This window comes from Nipponia nippon, unplaced genomic scaffold, assembly GCF_047370975.1.
Source record: "Nipponia nippon isolate SJK-2023a ecotype South Korea unplaced genomic scaffold, ASM4737097v1 scaffold_22, whole genome shotgun sequence".
In the NCBI taxonomy this organism is placed as follows: Eukaryota; Metazoa; Chordata; class Aves; order Pelecaniformes; family Threskiornithidae; genus Nipponia; species Nipponia nippon.
Genome location: NW_028262339.1, coordinates 6,451,946 through 6,470,800, shown reverse-complemented (window position 1 = coordinate 6,470,800; position 18,855 = coordinate 6,451,946). Strand labels below are relative to the sequence as shown.

The 18,855-nt window shown below is 41.9% G+C and overlaps 1 pseudogene across 1 annotated transcript; it reads right to left on the bottom strand.

Moving 5' to 3' along the window:
* Positions 1 to 8,769: 8,769 nt before the first annotated feature.
* LOC104022975 (transducin-like enhancer protein 4) lies at positions 8,770 to 18,593 on the bottom strand (annotated as a pseudogene). The gene is made up of 7 exons (XR_015705338.1): positions 18,012 to 18,593; positions 17,283 to 17,420; positions 13,821 to 14,072; positions 12,140 to 12,287; positions 11,377 to 11,527; positions 10,976 to 11,052; positions 8,770 to 9,206 (listed from the first exon to the last, which is right to left on the bottom strand). The product of XR_015705338.1 is annotated as a transducin-like enhancer protein 4 (transcript).
* Between the last annotated feature and the right edge of the window lie 262 nt (positions 18,594 to 18,855).

The following is an 18,855-nucleotide window of genomic DNA, read 5'->3' as shown; positions in this document are numbered from 1 at the left end:
TAATGGTTTTAAACTAAAAGAGGGCAGATATAAGACTAGATATAAGGAAGAAATTTTTTATGATGAGGGTGGTGAAACACTGAACAGGTTGCCCCAAGAGGTTGTAGATGCCCCATTGTCCTGGTTTCAGCTGGGATAGAGTTAATTTTCTTCCTAGTAGCTGGTATAGTGCTGTGTTTTGGATTTAGGATGAGAATAATGTTGATAACACACTGATGTTTTAGTTGTTGCTGAGTAGTGCTTACACCAGTCAAGGACTTTTCAGCTTCCCATGCTCTGCCAGGTGCACAAGAAGCTGGGAGGGGGCACAGCCAGGACAGCTGACCCAGACTGGCCAAAGGGCTATTCCATACCATATGACGTCATGCTCAGTATATAAACTGGGGGAGTTGACTGGGGGGCAGCGGTCACTGCTCGGGGACGGGCTGGGCATCGGTCAGCGGGTGGTGAGCAATTACATTGTGTATCACTTGTTTTGTATATTCTTTTATCATTATTTTTTTTTCTTCCTCTACTGTCCTATTAAACTGTCTTTATCTCAACCCAGGGGTTTTACTTTTTTTTTTTCCTCGACTTTCTCCCCCATCCCACTGGGGGCGGGGGGAAGGGTGAGTGAGCAGCTGTGTGGTGCTTAGTTGCCGACTGGGGTTAAAGCATGACACCCATCCCTGGAAACATATAATGTCAGGCTAGATGTGGCTTTGAGCAACCTGATCTAGTTGAAGATGTCCCTGCTCATTGCAGGGGGGGGTTGGACTAGATGACCTTTAAAGGTCCCTTCCAACCCAAACCATTCTATGATTCTATGATCCACCTGAGCCACTTCAATCTTAGCAGCCTGATCCACCTGCTGGTGGTTTTGATGTCCTTCAGTGGCCTGACTCTTGGGTACGTGAGCATCTATGTGACGTACTTTTACAACCAGGTTCTCTATCCGGGCAGCAATATCTTGCCACAGTGCGGCAGCCCAGATGGGTTTGCCTCTGTGCTGCCAGTTGCTCTGCTTCCATTGCTGTAGCCACCCCCACAGGGCATTTGCCACCATCCATGAGTCAGTACAGAGATAGACCATTGGGCACTTTTCTTCTTCAGCAATCTTTAGGGCCAGCTGGATGTCTTTCACTTCTGCAAACTGACTTGATTCACCTTCTCCTTCAGCAATTTCTGTGACTTGTTGTGTAGGACTCCACACTCCACCTTTGATGTTTTCCCACAATATGACAGGATCCATCAGTGAACAGGGCATATTGCTTCTCATTTTCTGGTAATTTATTATACAGTGGGGCCTCCTCAGCACATGTCACCTCCTCTGTCGATACTCCAAAGTTTCAGCCCTCTGGCCAGTCCATTAGCACTTCCAGGATTCCTGGGCGACTGGGGTTTCCTATTCGAGCCCATTGTGTTATCAGTGCGATCCACTTACTCCACGTAGCATCAGTTGCATGATGTGTAGAGGGGATCGTCCCTTTGAACATCCAGCCCAGCACTGGCAGTCGGGGTGCCAGGAGGAGCTGTGCTTCAGTACCAACCACTTCCGAAGCAGCTCGAACCCCTTCATATGCTGCTAATATCTCTTTTTCAGTTGGAGTATAGCTAGCCTCAGATCCTCTGTATCCCTGACTCCAAAACCCTAGGGGTCGACCACAAGTCTCCCCTGGTGCTTTCTGCCAGAGGCTCCAGGTAGGACCATGGTCCCTGGCTGAGGTTTAAAGCACACTTTTCACATCTTGCCCTGCCCAGACTGGCCCAAGGGCTGCTGCATGAACTCTCTCTTGTTTAATTTGTTCAAAGGCTTGTCGTTGCTCAGGGCCCCATTTGAAATCATTCTTCTTCCCAATCACTCGATAGAGAGGGTTTACGATCAGATTATAACCTGGAATATACATTCTCCAAAAAACCACAACACCTAAGAATGCTTGTGTTTCTTTTCTGTTAGTTGGTGGAGACATAGCTGTTATTTTATTGATCACATCCATTGGTATATGATGACGCCCCTCTTGCTATTTTATTCCTAAAAACTGGATCTCCTGTGCAGGTCCCTTGACCTTACTTTGTTTTATAGAAAAATCAGCTTTCAAAGGAATCTGGATTATTCTTCTCCCCTTCTCAAACACGTCTTCTGCTTTGTTCCCCCACACAATGATGTCATCAATATAGTGAAGGTGTTCAGGAGCTTCACCTTGATCCAGTGCAGTCTGGATCAGTCCATGGCAAATGGTAGGGCTGTGTTTCCACCCCTGGGGCAGTCCATTCCAGGTATACTGGATGCCCCTCCAAGTGAAAGCAAACTGTGGCCTGCACTCTGCTGCCAAAGGGATTGAGAAAAACGTGTTAGCGATATCAGTTGTGGCATACCACTTGGCTGCCTTTGACTCCAGATCATATTGGAGTTCTAGCATGTCCGGTATGGCAGAACTCAGCGGCAGCGTGACTTTGTTCAGGCCCCAATAGTCTACTGTTAGCCTCCGCTCTCCATTAGATTTTTGCACTGGCCATATGGGACTAGTAAAGAGTGAATGAGTCTTGCTGATCACTCCTTGGCTCTCCAGTCACCAAATCATCTCATGGATGGGAACCAGGGAGTGTCAGTTGGTGCAATATTGTTGCCAGTGCACTGTCATGGTAGCAATTGGCACCTGCTGTTCTTTAACTTGCAGCAACCCCACTGCAGATGGATCCTCTGAGAGACCAGGCAAGCTAGACAGCTGTTTAATCTTCTCCATTCTCAAGGCAGCTATACCAAAAGCCCACCGGTACCCTTTTGGGTCCTTGAAATACCCTTTTCTGAGGCAGTCTATGCCAAGGATGCATGGAGCCTCCAGGCCAGTCACAATAGGATGCTTTTGCCACTCATTCCCAGTTAGGCTCACTTCGGCCTCCAATACAGTCAGCCTTTGGGATCCTCCCATCACTCCAGAAATACAGATGGATTCTGCCTCTTTGTAACCTGATGGCATTAGGGTACACTGTGCACCGGTGTCCACTAGAGCTTTATACTCCCATGGGGCTGATGTGCCAGGCCATTGAACCCACACAGTCCTGTAAACCCAGTTGTCCCTTTCCTCCACCTGGCCAAAGGCAGGGCCCCTCTATTCCTGGTCAGAGTATTCATTACTTGATTTTTGTAACTGCAAACCAGAAGTCCCTTCATCAGGGTTAAAAGTACGATCAGCCCTTCTACTCTGCCCAACAGACACTGGAGCAGTAATTCTCCTGTATGGATGCCTTTTGGCTGTTGTTTTTTTCTTGCAGTTCCTGTACTCGAGCTTCTAGTCTCCAGGTAGGTTCACCATCCCACTTCCTCATGTCCTCCCCCTGGTCACACAGGAAGAACCACAGGATGGCACATGGTGTGCACCACCGGTACGCCCTCCCTTGACCAGAAAAAGGCTGACTCTTAATAGCTGAGACATTGGTCAGTGTGGGTGAGGAAGACCTATCCTTGGATTGCTGGGACAATTGTTGGGACAGTTTCTCCACAGCCGAGACACAGGTCCGTAGGGAGGAAGTGAGATTATCTTCGTATTCTTGGAGTTGTCTGGCCAGTTCATCCATAGTTGGTGCCTCCGTGTCTGTCCGGCTCATTATCTCCAGGGTGTTGGTGTATGACGTTGGTGCATTTCATATAAACTTTCGCCACATGGACCACGTGCACCGGATTTCATCTGGGTCTTTGGATACCTGGTCATCATCCAGGTTGCTATAGATCACCTCCACCTCGGCTAATTCCCTCAGATACTGGATACCTCCCTCAATGGTGGTCCACTTGCTTCAGGAATTTGCAAGATCTTCTTTGAAGGGATACCTGTCCTTCACACTTGATAGGAGTCACCTCCAAAGACTGATGACTCCTGCCCTTTTTCCAATCTCTTTGTCAATGGCCTTATCCCTAGCTAGGGATCCCAGCTGCTGGGCTTCCTTACCCTCTAATTCCTGACTATTGGCCCCAATATCCCAGCATCAGAGTAATCAGCTGAGAATATGCTCACCTGGTTGACGGCTAAAATCTTTTCACATATCTCACAGCTCACTTAGGGATAGGCATCAGGTGGTTTCTGTCCCATTTATGATTTCAGTCCCTTCCTCCTCCTGTTCTTGTGACTGCTCTGCTGCAGAACAGGCTGCCTCTTCTGATTCTCTCTCCTTCTCCCTCTTAGGAGAAGCTTCTTCATTCCTTACTAAAGGAGATGACTTCCGCTTCGATTGTTTCTTTTTAATTATAGGGGCAACTGATATAGTTGAGGGCTGGGTCTCTGGTTTATCCATAGTGTCTGTTGGTATGTTTTCAGATCCAGAGACCCTCTTCTCCTTGAGGGTGCTGCATAATATTGAGCAGTGTTTGGTAGGTGCTGGCCAGGCCCCAGCACAGTGCGATAAGTCGTGCCTCTTTGGAATCGCCAAGGCATATTTTTTTCAAACATTCTATGACTTCATCAGGATGCTGCACTTGTTCGGGAGTAAAGTTCTAGACCATCGGAGGTGAGAAGATTTCTAGATACGTGCCCGTATTCTCCCACATGCCTTGCCACCCATAACCACACTGCCACGGGGCCTGGGTCATATTCCTAAATTGCTTGTTAACCTTAGAAAAAGCCGAAGCAATATTCCTGAGAAATACCAATAGAAGTATTTTAACTACCCAAGGATGTTCAAGATACTGAAGTGTTATTGTAACGAGAGAGAAAACATCACAGAAGAAAGTGGTGAAGGTGCCCTTCTGTATTTCCTCCACAGAAAACCTCTCAGAGGAAGAAGTACAATTGTTAGTTGTCTCCATGAGATGGTACCCGAAGTACAGTAATGGCATCAGTACAGAGCCCAAATACCAGATTAAGCTCAAGGCCAGTGTTTTAATAATAAATCTCCCAGTCAAAACATCACTAAGTGCTACAGAGCACAGCAAACTGCAAAAGCCAAAACCAGTCTTTACCATGTACAGCAAAAACGGGAGCATGGCACAGATCAGATAAACTAATATTGAGAACAGATAAATCAATATTGTGACATGCAACTGTTAACAGATATAAATCCCTTCTAATACACTCTGGTCAAATCTGTTATTTCAAACCCTTCGAGCCCCTTGTTGGGCACCAAAAAGGACTGTTGTGGTTTAACCCCAGCCAGCAACTAAGCACCACACAGCTGCTCACTCACTTCCCCCCCCCCCCCCGGTGGGATGGGGGAGAGAATTGGAAGGGTAAAAGTGAGAAAGAAACTCGTGGGTGGAGATAAAAACAGTTTAATAATTAAAAAAGATATAATAATAATAAGAAAAAAATTGTAAGGAAAAGAGAAAAAAAAAAAAACCAGAGAGGAAAATAAAACCCAAGAAAGACAAATGATGCAAATGAAAACAATTGCTCACCACCAACTGACTGATGCCCAGCCAGTCCCCAAGCAGCGGCCCCCCCCTGCCAACCTTCCCTCCCAGTTTTATTGCTGAGCACGATGTCATATGGTATGGAATATCCCTTTAGTCAGTTGGGGTCAGCTGTCCCACCTGTGTCCCCTTCCAACTTTTTGTGCACCTCCAACCTACTCGCTGGCAGGGCAGTGTGAGGAGCAGAAAAGGCCTTGATGCTGTGTAAGCACTGCTCAGCAGTAACTAAAACATCTCTGTATTATCAACACTATTTTAATCACGTATCCAAAACATAGCCCCATACAAACTAATATGAAGAAATTGAACTCTATCCCACCCAAAACCAGTACACCTGGTGTGGGAAGGCCATCTGTTTCACATAGAACACTTTGGCTGCTAATACCATTCTCCCCTACTCTTCCTGATATGGTAAGTGAAGGGATCCTCGGCAATCTCTGTCCTCAAGCCACATCTCTCACAGCAGTGCACAGTGCCAGTACAACTCACTACCTGGTGCTGTACTCATCTTGCCTCCCTTCTGTGCAGCAAAAAGAAATATCTTCCTTCTCTTCCCTTGCTCTTATTCTGAGCATCTTACAGCTATCATTCTGCATAGCTGCAGTCTGGGATACTCCACTGAACCCAAGTGCTTACGGACACAACCAGTGACAGACATGGAAGAGAAGCATCAGCAATATCTCCAAGCACAAAAAATCCAAGGACTTTGGCTCATAAAAGAAACCAGATCACCTGTCAGGGCTGATGGAGTTCAAAACCAGCGAGTTTAAGTAGGTTGGAACAAATTACATAAGAGCTTGAATGTGGCAATTAAACACGGACTCCGCATATGAGTTTAGGCGAAGACAAGCGAAGACAAGTGAAGACAAGCGAAGAAGACACTTTATTTTTACAATCTATCCCTTTTATAATATGATCTAGCGTTCACGAGCAAGCAAAACTTATTTCATTGGTTACTGTCTTGCGTCCACACGTCTCTTCAGCGTTACTTATTGGTTCTTCAAGTTGGTGCACGTGAATTCCTCTTTCAGGGATGTATCCAATCTCATCCTTATTTTTCTGCCTCTAAGTTTCACAAACTTGTTTGTAACAAGCCTCAAGGCCACAGCTGCATTCCTGCAAACCTGTTTGTAACAAGCCTCAAGGGCACAGCTGCATCTCGTCAAAGTAAAACACAATCTCACTTATTCCCACACTTGAATAATGTAGTTTTCTTCTTAATTATTGTTTTTTGATAAGCAGTATCATAATGAATAGACCTAGGGAGAAGCACTCATTTTTCAGCTGCAGAGGAACACTCCAAATGATTGTTTTCTGTTTGACAGCCCTTTTCTACCATCCTTTTCACCTACCCTCTCCTACCCTCACACCAAACTTTTTTTTGAAAATAAACATTCCTTCATTCCAGTACACACACTTTAATTATGCAGGTCAAACACATAGGAAGGACTGAAAGAGACCTCTGAGGCTATGGACTCCAGTACCCTACTGTCTATACACCCCTTTATAAATGTGTCATGCTCCACCTTAAAAGCAGTTTGCTTTTTTCTCCCCTGTATTTGGATTGGAAAGCTGCTCTAAAACCTCCGTGCTCTAACAGGAGCCTCTTCTAATTCCAGGCCATACTTTTTTCCTCACTTATTTTTGTGCCAGCATTATCTTTCAGTTTAAATACCTTTTCACCCTTGCTGATTAGACATTTGAAGCATTTTAATACAACATTCATATCTGTTCTCGGTCTTCACTTTGCTAGATTAAAAGCAAGTAAGCTCTTCTTAGATGACATGCTTTCCATCCCCTTGATTTTCCAGTCTGTCTGGTAGGCCCTTCTCCCCACCAGTCCCATTTTCAATTAAGTTTTCATGAACACAAGTGACCAGATTTGTACTCGCTATTCCAAACGAGGTCTCACCAGCGTCTTCTATAATGGCAGCAATACTTCGCCATCTCTGCTGCAAATGCTTCTCCTGACACGTCCTAGAGCACATTTGTCTTTTTCATGGCTGTATCACATTGGCATGCTGAGTTCAGCTAGGACTCCCAACTCCTTTTCCTCCCCTGTCATTTCCAGCTGATGAGCACCTGTGAAACTTGAGAAAGCAGAAGGGTCAGCTAGACAAGAGGACTGCTCTTCTCACATGTTTTTATTTAAGACTGCTCATAGGAAGGAGGCATAAATGAGTTTGTAACAGCTGTCACAGCAGTTATTACAGCCAGCCAGATCCTGTGAACACTTTCCACTACCATTTGTTGAGCAACCTGTAAGATCAAGGTCAAGCCACAAGCTACAGCATCCCTCTTGAGGGCTGAATACCAACTTCAGGAACTCAATGGGGGAGGAAGGAGTGGGAAAATAGCAGCAATGTTGCAGAAAAAAAAATATCTTTAAAATGGTATGATATAGAGAAGCTATTCTGATTATTTGTTAAAGGTCTGAATGAAATAAATAAACTAGTTTACAATGAAGGTGGGAACCTTAAATCAACAAAGAAGTGTGCATAGGGAAATGGGAGGATGGTGTTAATGATGCTTCGGAAAAAAATATTTTCATTGAAATATTAACATTGCTGTCCACACTTAGGAGGTCACACTGCAAAATGACTGTACAATTTTTTGTACAGTATTGCTTCACGTATTGGAGGGGAGAAAGGCTTCATTCTTTCAACTTCACTATTCTTTGTAAGATGAAAAATCTTGGCTACCCATGCCATAGTTAAAATCACAAGAGCATTCATGTTTGTTTGTTTTGAAAGGAATGTAGATTGGACTTCACACCTAATGTCTTAAAGCCATGTTTCCAAGGAATATATTAAATATTTTCATAGTCCCTTGTAACTGAAAAATTGCCACCAGAAACATATTTTCCTTTTCAAAGAAATGTGGCAAAAGCGTCCAGAAGTTATAAAGGTGATTCTTTGAGGCCTCTTATTGTACTTCTCTCTACAATATGACAAAGAGGGATGCTATATTAAAAAACTAGGTTGACACGAAAATGCTTTATGTTCATCAACAGAAGAGAACAAATCTGTTCACAAGATGCTATATTGACATTGGAAATATATAAATGAGCACATTTTTACTTAAAGTGTATTTAATTTAGATGTGAACTGAACTTGCCATTCATCACAGGCATGTAAATCACTGGCTACAGGTTGCAATTTCCTAAATTTCCAAGATTGTCTGAAATAGTTGAATTACAGAATCTTCCCACCAAGTAATTATATGGTAATAATGCTTAGAGGTTTCATCCAAGAATAGGACTAAAAAAATATAAGTTTATTTTTTAATTAGAAAGTATGAGTCTATTCAGTGCAACTTTTACTGTCTCCTGAACATCCTTCTCCCCAGTCCCTTTCATCCACCAGCAAAACCACAAAGTATACAACATACCTTTAAACCAAAGTTGGGCCAGACAGCTTTATTTAGTCAGTTCACTGTTAGAAAGCCTTCTTTAAACAAAATAAGTACATTACAGCTATAATACATAATTAAAGAGTCAAGTTCACTGTTAAGTATGCTTATTCCATCTTATTCCGAGTAGATATCTGGTGATTTGGTATCGCAAGTTCTAAATGAGCATTCACAATTTAATGGAAGGTTAAGAGAGGGGAAAAATTCTACAACTGTGATGAGCATTAAAGTTTTCAGTTTGGAAAAGGAAAAAAAGGAATATACAGCAAAGTGCTACGAGGAGTCCTGTCTGCATTCAGATTTGTCTCTAATAAATAACTTCATAGACTGTAGCCTTCTTGTCCCCAGAGCCAGTGACAATTTATTTGTCATCCACGGAGATATCGCAGCTAAGCATAGATGAGGATTCTTTGGACTACAAGAAAAAAAAAAAAATTCTTTTCAATCCATAAAAAGACTTGAAGATTAACCAGAAAAGTTTACAGAGGGAATGCATGGGAAGGCTCATTTAAATATCTGCATTGAAGATTCAGAGTGGAAGTGAAAGGATGGCAGCTTTTGTTACAAGACTATTTCTCCAAATTTGTCTCACCTAAAGCTTTATGGCAACAAAAAAGGGCAGTGAACGTTTTATTTAATGCTACGGAACTAGAAATCTATCAAACAAACAAAAGCAAGCAGACCCTTCTATACATTTTACAAATAACGAGTATTCAAATTTTATAAGTTAGTTCTTGCAAAAAAAGGAATCAAAAGCTGATGTCTTTCTCTTCCCTCCCTTTTTTGTTTTAAGCCAGAAATCCTTATGAAAAAGCACTACAAAGCCCAACCGACGCATATATATGAAAGAGAGTCCACAGAAGTAACTTTATCTCTTCTCAGTATTTCCCCAACACAGAAGACAAAGCCCTTGCACAAAACAATTTACATTACCAGGGAGGATGCACATATGAAAAGATACTATGGTGGACTTGGCATAAGCAACAGTGTACAGCAGGTGAATGGAAGACAGGACACAACAGGATATAGTACCTTTGTTTCTCCCAGCTTTTCTATCAACATGCAGATGGATCTTTTCTGAGATAATGTCTATGTATGCACATTGACACATTTTACTTCCTGTTTTAGTATATGTTTTCTCTATATAACATATATGTCTAAATTGTCTTTTCTGCCTGTCACTGCAAATGACATGATAAGTAATGCTAAGTTTTTGCAAAGAAACCTCTACTGCATGGTACAAAAGTTTCTTTCTCTACCCCTCATTAAGAAAGCTATACTGGGGAAGAACGTCAGTTTTAAGGGAGATGTGTTTTTGGAAGGATTATTCGGGCTTTCTGTGGGAAGTTGTTCCAGAGTTGAGTACTCTCCACTAAGAAAACTCAGACTTCAGATTTCTCATGCCAAGGCAAACAGCACTGTCCCAAAAGGCAGAGACATTGCAGGTATCAATATAGCTGAGACCTGACTATTTAACCCAGAACACCAGGATTAACTTAATTAAAAAAATTCCCAGCACAGAAGTACCTATAGGTCAAAGAAGAGAGGGATACACCAAAAATTCCACTCTTCAATGGCACTGAAGTTCCATTAAAATTGGGCACGGAGGTTATTAAATACTACAGAAAGGTTATGACTTCCAGTTTCAGTCCACAGGACTCCTATATAAGGATCAAGTCTTCAGCTCAGGAGTCTGCCTGTTTAATCCACTGACTTTTCAGTGTTAATACAAGATATGACACCTTAACATTATTTATCTACATACTATACACATGCAAGCTCTGAGAAAGCACTCCTTAGCCCTTATTCATCTCATCCAAGAAAAATACATGTGTTGAATATGGCTTTCATTATTTTAGATACATTTTGGACCTTCAGTGATTGCTAAGCTAACCGTGTGACTTGTGTTCTGTTATTGCAGCAATACTCACAAAAAGGCAAGAAAGTTTCAGAAAGAAGAGTATTAAAAACAATTTCAGATTAAAGGGTTACTTTATTGAAAGACCTAAATTACTAAAATGTTAGAAAGGACAGAAGTGTACACCTCTTTAATTACAAGTCTTAAAGGAACATATTAAGAAGACAAGAGTTTCCATTTTAAAATCCCTTAAGCTAATGGCAGACCCTAAGAAGTGCAACTCTACTGCTCCGTAATGTGGAAAACCGCTTTTAGGAGATTATTACCTGGAATATACTGGCTCCATAAGGTGTTCTCCAGGCATTAAGAAGATTATCTTTTCCAGTGCTTACAAACCATTTGCCTGCAAAAGATCATTTAGATGTTATAGTTGTGGTTTGTTTTCAAGAAACGCACCCCAAGAAACAGATTAGTCATAAAAACAATTCATTCATACATCAGTGAAAAACATATGCAAAGAACAGTCACATTTTACTCTTGTTACACTAAGATGTTTGATCACAACATAATCAGTTTGTATAAAAAAAAGCAGTCACACAGAAACATTTTAATAAATTTTAATATTTAAACTTAACATCTAATTTTTAAATATCCCTATTTTAATTCAAAGGTGATCTTGAATAAATTTCTCAGGAGGAAAAATACTGGCAGAGAAAGCTTTGCTTACCACAGTGAGTGAATTTGAGTGACAACACACAGCTCTCATGAAGATGCAGCTGATACTTGTCTGGTTTAGTAACATTCAGTACCTCAACGTTACTGTTCTCCATTTCCACTGCCAACCATTCACCAGTTGGACAATAGCCCAATGAAAAGATCTGGAAGTAGCACAGCACATGCTTCAATCAGCTTAAATGAGCTTGAGATATTCAAAATCGACTCCTGCTACACTGTTAACACTATGCAAAACCAAATTTTGGTCTGCTACGCAGTTTTAAAAACATGCTAATCCAATTACTATAGTAATCAAGATAAATTAGTTCATGTAAACAAAGTTCAATTAAAACTGCAATAATAAAGCACTGAATAAAGCTATAAAAGTTAATGTCCTAGCTTATATGACAGCATTTAAAAATATGTTTGTAAATTATTTTTGAACAAGGATCTACAGAAATGGTAACAGATTGTGCACAGGAACACTCTAATCTAGGAATTCTTTTATAAAAAAAATTCTCCATTGCTCTCATGGGAGAAGTACTAATCTATCAAACAGAGTCATAATCCAGAAAGATATTTAGCTAGCATATTAAAAAAAAAAAAAAAAAAAGTGAAAAATTCTTTTGGAATTCTCTTTGAATCTACTTTTTCTTTTCTTTTTTCTCTTCTTTTTTCTTTTCTTTTTTTTTCTCCTTTTTTTCTTTTTTAAGTGCTTGTTTTATAAAACCTCAACAGATTTTTTTCTTAACATGTCAAAGCTTCTGAGACTGAACCTGCGATGTAAAGTCATGTTGTTGTAGCTGTCTCCCTTCTCTGAGGTCCCAGGATCTGACTGTATTGACCAAGCCTCCTGTCCATAGTCTGGTGCCATCATTAGAAATGTCAATACAGCTGGCTCCATCTGTATGGCCTTGAAATTGCCTGAAAATACCGAAAGAAGATACATACATTCTTACAGTGGGAATAGTCAGTTCTGAGCATGTACTCAGAATATCTCCTTTTTGTTTCAGTCTCTTACACCCAGCTATTAAAGACAACAGTACCGTAGATTCTAATAGCAATCTAAGATTAATTTTAATTCTGGGATGACCATGTAAATTCTGTGATGAATTAATGAAGCAATCAGGCCAGACATGTGAGCACTAATTTGATTTCAAGCAGCACACTTTAAGAGTCAGATATATTGGGGATCTTTGTTGTTGACTGTGATACCACCATTTGACAGGAAATACCACATTCCCCCTGAAGGAATGTAGCATGATAGTAAAAATTCATTTTCTTTATGTCCTGGTTTCAGCTGGGATAGAGTTAATTTTCTTCTTAGTAGCTGGTATAGTGCTGCGTTTTGGATTTAGGATGAGAATAATGTTGATAACACACTGATGTTTTGGTTCTTGCTGAGCAGTGCTTACACTAGTCAAGGACTTTCCAGCTTCTCGTGCTCTGCCAGGTGCATAAGAAGTTGGGAGGGGGCATAGCCAGGACAGCTGACCCAGACTGGCCAAAGGGCTATTCCATACCATATGACATCATGCTCAGCATATAAAGCTGGGGGAAGAAGAAGGAAGGGGGGGGGGATGTTCAGAGTTAAGGCGCTTGTCTTCCCAAGTAACCGTTAATGCATGATGGAGCCCTGCTTTCCTGGGGATGGCTGAACACCTGCCTGACGATGGGAAGTAGTGAATTAATTTCTTGTTTTGCTTTGCTTGTGCGCGCGGCTTTTGCTTTACCTATTAAACTGTCTTTATCTCAACCCGTGAGTTTTCTCACTTTTACTCTTCCGATTCTCTCCCCCATCCCACCAGGGGGGAGTGAGTGAGTGGCTGTGTGGTGCATAGTTGCTGGCTGGGGTTAAACCACAACACTTTAAAAAGAATATGCAGGTCATTAAAAGGTTTAAAAACAGAGCATTCTAAATGGGAGCATCAGCTGGGAAAAGCCCACCTTTACATGCAATACTGATATACTATTTATAATAATATATACACAGTGCAACATATAGGTAAGCTTTGTACTACTGGTTCCTAGATAACTGTACATTAGTTTTGAATAGCAACCCATACTCTCAAGATGTTGAAGTGTGCAATGCAGGCATTTACACACATCTTTACCCAAGAGAAGCTTGCCAGAGCACTGATTAAAGAGATTGGAGTGTGAGCACAGTGGAAACAAAGAAATCCATCTGTTCAAAGAACGAACAACATTGGAACGCCAGCTCATCTTAGGCAATTAAAGTTCTGTGGCTGCTTGATAGGCCTGGAATTATGAAACTCTCAAAACCTACAAACAATTATATAGAACTACCAGGTGTTACCATGGTTATTGCCCAGTGATGAAATACTGAAAGCAGTTATGTTGAAACCATTAAGAAAAGAACATATTTAAGTAGAAGAGCATGTAAGTCTATGTCAAATTAATTCTTCACAACCTGACGATCCAGTTCTGTCAACCTACCTTACTAATGTCTGGTTATGTATGTAGATCCCACACTGCAACATTCCCATCGCTACAGCAAGAGAAGCAAATCTTGGAATTGGAGCTGATAGCTAGGGCATAGCAAGCTGGAGCAGAAGATGTTATATCTGCTTTAATACATTGAGTTGGAACTGCCAGGTCCCAAATGGATAACAGGCTGGCTTCCCCACCGACAATCAGGGTGCAGCCATCTGGAAGCAATCTGCAGGAATGGATGTAGTTATCTCTGTTCTGTGGAGACAGAAGCCATAAAGAGATTACTCATGGGGAAGGAAAGGAAAACAGCAATAACATGAGAGCAATCCATAAAAGTATTGTATTCCTTCCTGGTTTTAATGAGCTATTTGTACTTATGACAATGATAAAGTGTATTAATGCCAAAAAATTACATTAGGGAAGTACTTAAACTTGATCAACAAAATTCAGTAGTGAGAGATATTTTATCTTAATTAGCATCAAAATGAAAAAAAATGAACCCAACCCCAAACAATTCAAGAAACCTGTACTCCACAGCTTGTGTAGAAAGTTATGTTTGCATACTTTGTTTATTTCAGCAAATTAACCCCTCAGTATGGGGAACTCCCAAATTCCCTGAACACCTCCTCCTCCTCCTCCCCCTGTGTTCCAGTGAGACTTGCTGTCACTTTCTAGAAGATGTCAGAGAAAAAATATTTGGCCAATTTTCTTCATTTGTGTAGCACTTCCTGTAGCAATTTATTATATCTCTACACATGCTGCACAGTTCTCATTTAACAGCCTCTGTAACAAGAAGCAACATCTACCAAGAACCGGTAAATGACATGAGAAAAGCTGCTAACAATGGTTCATTTGTTAGCACATTCAAATAATTTGTGAATAACACTCAGAGATATTTCTAATTGTCATGTTAAGACAGGGCAATGCATTCACACTGTTGTGGTGCCCCCCGGCCAACTCCCTCCAGTTTATATACTGAGCATGATGTCATATGGTATGGAATAGCCCTTTGGCCAGTCTGGGTCAGCTGTCCTGGCTGTGCCCCCTCCCAGCTTCTTGTGCACCTGGCAGGACAGGAGAAGCTGAAAAGTCCTTGACTAGTGTAAACTCTGCTCAGCAAGAACCAAAACATCAGTGTGTTATCAGTCAACATTATTCTCATCCTAAATCCAAAACACAGCACTATACCAGCTACTAAGAAGAAAATTAACTCTATCCCAGCTGAAACCAGGACAGTATCCAGCCCTTATTCCATACCATATACGTCATGCCCAGGTCCTACCCTTTCCAATACATTCCAATTAATCACCACAACTTTCCCTGTCTTTTGATATATACACACAGATATCATTCCCTTACTCTATGGGCCATCCCTCTAAAATGTCCGCTAAATTCATTCAGTCCATGACTTTGGGTTCCATCTGTCATAAGGGTCTTTCAGGGCAGGAGAGATGGTGTGTGGTGTTGGATTGTTGCATGATGAAGCCAGTTCTGGTTCCATCACCGCTGCACTTTGTTCAGTTTCCTCAAAGTTCGTTCTGCATTAATTTGGGTGATTCTTACTGTATACTGTTGATATGGCACATAGTAATCATTGAAGTGATGACATTCAGTATTATATAGCAACTAACATCATACAGTTCAGTTCATTGGCTATTTTCACCCAAAATCAAATCCCCTTGAGGTACACATCGGACTTCCCCATCCTCCCACATCACCCACCAAGTGCACCCAGGTCCTTGAGCAAAAGCAATCCCATAAATGGGTTTGCCTTTGCCTGAGGCAGGAGTAACCCAGACTGTCTTCCCCATCATATTTTTCAGGTGCACTACAGGGACTTTATCCCCTTCTACAGTATGTAAAAGTCTTGATTGGGCAGGGCCAGCTCAACTGGCAGATCCCTTAGTGTTGACTAAGCAGGTGGCTTTTCCTAAATGTGTATCCCAGTGTTTCAATGTCCCACCACCCATTGCTCTCAGTGTAGTCTTTAACAGTCCATTGTATCGTTCTATTTTCCCGGAGGCTCGTGCATGATAGGGGATGTGATATACCCACTCAATGCCATGCCCTTTGGCCCAGGTGTCTATGAGGCTGTTTCAGAAATGAGTCCCGTTATCTGACTCAATTCTTTCTGGGGTGCCATGTCACCACAGGACTTGCTTTTCAAAGCCCAGGATAGTGTTCCGGGCAGTGGCATGGGTCACGGGATATGTTTCCAGCCATCCGGTGGTTGCTTCCACCATTGTAAGCACATGGCGCTTGCCTTGGCGGGTTTGTGGGAGTGTAATATAATCAATCTGCCAGCCCCCCCCATATTTATATTTCAGCCATCGTCCTCCGTACCAGAGTGAGCAAGCGGCTGTGTGGTGCATAGTTGCTGGCTGGGGTTAAACCACAACAATGGCTCTCAGACAACCTGGCCATCCTTTGCTGGTATGGTCCAATTGCTTGGAGAAATAGGCCACAGCGTGTCTGTTGCCTCCTAGCATCTGAGAGCGCGCTCCCAGAGCTATAGCTTGTCGCTCGTGAACGAACAATTCAAAAGTTTTAGTTGGACCAGGAAGTCCTAAAGATGGTGCTTTCATCAGAGTTCTTTTTATTCGTTTGAAAGCATTTCTGGTGCTGTCGTCCCATTCCAACCATCCAGGCGGTGAAGTTTTCAGTAGCTCATATAAAGGTTTCACAATCAGTCCATAGTCTGCAATCCACAGCCTGCACCACCCCACCATTCCCAGGAAGGTCCGCAGCTCACGTGCATTCTGGGGCTCCGGAAGTTGACAGATAGCTTCCTTTCTTTCTGTGCCCAGTCTTCTTTGTCCTTTCAAAAGTTCAAATCCCAGATACTTGACAGATTCTCGAACGACTTGGGCCTTTTCTTTTGAAACTCGGTAACCATTCATTCCCAGAAAAATCAAAAGATCAATTGTTAATTGTAAGCATTCTTCTCGGGTTACAGCTGCAATTAGAATATCATCGACATACTGCAACACAGTCCCTGTCTTGTATCCTCTTTTCCAGGTTTCCATTTCTTTGGCTAATTGATTTCCAAATATTGTAGGACTACTTTTGAATCCCTGTGGCAACACTGTCCAAGTGTACTGTGATTTACGACCAGTTTCTGGATTTTCCCACTCAAAGGCAAATATATTTTGACTTTCTTGATCGAGAGGTATGCAGAAAAAGGCATCTTTCAAATCTATAACTGTGAACCATTCTTGGTTTTCATTTATCGTTGTCAGTAAATGGGTTTGCAACTACTGGATGAATATCCTGAGAAATTTGGTTAATAGCTCTTAAATCTTGGACCAGTCAGTAACTTTTCCCATCTGCCTTTTTTACTGGCAAGATAGGGGTGTTGTATTCTGATTCACGTTCCCTCAGCAGACCATATTTTATAAATTTCTCAGTAATGGGCTTTAACCCGATTCTAGCTTCTAGTTTCAAAGGGTATTGTTTTTGCCTTACCGGTTTTGCTCCTGCTTTGAGTTCAATTTTTACTGGTTCAGCGTTCTTAGCTTTACCAGGGACTTCTCCGGCCCATATGAGGGGTATCACTGCATTTTCCACTTCTGCTGGGATGCCGGTTCCTAAAGTTTTATCTTCCTGCAATAGGAACACAGTCGCTTGTACAAGTTTAGATTCAGGAATTAACACATCGACTTCCCCATCTTTAAATCGTATTTCCGCTTCCAATTTTTCTAGCAAGTCTCGCCCTAGTAAAGGTTTCGGAGCTCCCGGTAAATACAGGAATTGATGTGTTACCCATTGTTTTCCAATTTTAAATGTTAAAGGCTTGAAGAATGGCCTAGTTTCAGCATTACCAGTCGCACCAACAACTTTGATTCTCTTATTACTAAATTCAAAACCTTTTTCATTCAAAACTGAATAGGCTGCTCCAGTATCTACCAGGAATTCTATTTCAGTTTGATCTTCCCCCAGCTGTATTTTAACCAGAGGTTCTGCTGAGGAAGATTCCTCCGGTCCCCTTCATTCCTCAGTGTTAACTGCATTTATTGTTCTCAAAACGGAACCGGTTCCTTCCATTCCCTGTCGGGAAGGGCAGTTCGCTTTCCAGCGTCCCTCCTGTCTACAATAAGCACATTGATTTCTCCCCACTGTAGGATTAGGAAGTCCTCTAACCCGTCCTCTTCCTCGGACTCCATTTCTACCTCCTCGAAATCCTCCTCTACTTACTTGCAATCCTTCTAAAGCCGCTATCAACCGAGCATCATATTTTTCTTTCACCTGATCCCTGTTTCTGAAAGCTATCCATGCAACTTCCAACAATTTCTCTAAGTCTCTGGCATCTGTGCCCTGCAACTTCTGCAATTTCCTCCGAATATCATCTATTGACTGTCCTATAAAGAGGGACACTAACTGATTTTTCCCTTCTTCCAATTCCAGGTCCATAGTGGTGTATTTTTGTGCAGTTTCTTTTAGTCTATCTAAAAATTCAGTCGGCGACTCCTCCTTATTCTGCTTAATCTGATACAACTTTGACCAATTTACTGCTTTGGGAATAGCATTCCTAACTCCAAACAAAATCAGTTTCTGGTATCGTTTTATTAATTCCCTTTCCGTTCTGTCATTAGGATCCCAATCCAGATCTGTAGGAGGTAAATGTTGCTCCCACTGACCCTGCAATTGTCCTGTAGCAATTTGTCCCTCTATTTGAGTTCTTGCCATTCTAAAGATCATTTCTCTTTCTGTGCTGTCAAACAATACCAACATAATAGCATCAATATCCTTCCAATCAGGGTCTGTAGTTCTGATCATTGTATCAAAGGCTTTAGCCACCTTATCAGGATTATCTCTATAATTGCCTGCCACCTGCTTCCAATTATTTAAATCAGCAATTGAAAATGGCACCCTCACAGTCACCGGTCCTTCATTTCTAACAGCCTATCTCAATGGAGCTGGCAGCACTGCTCCCTGCCGACTACGAGTTCTCTCAGCTACCGGAGTTGCTTCTGTCTTTCTGTTCTCAGAGTTGCCTGCTTCAAGGGGCTCAGGTTTATCATTCTGCAATCTCTGTCTC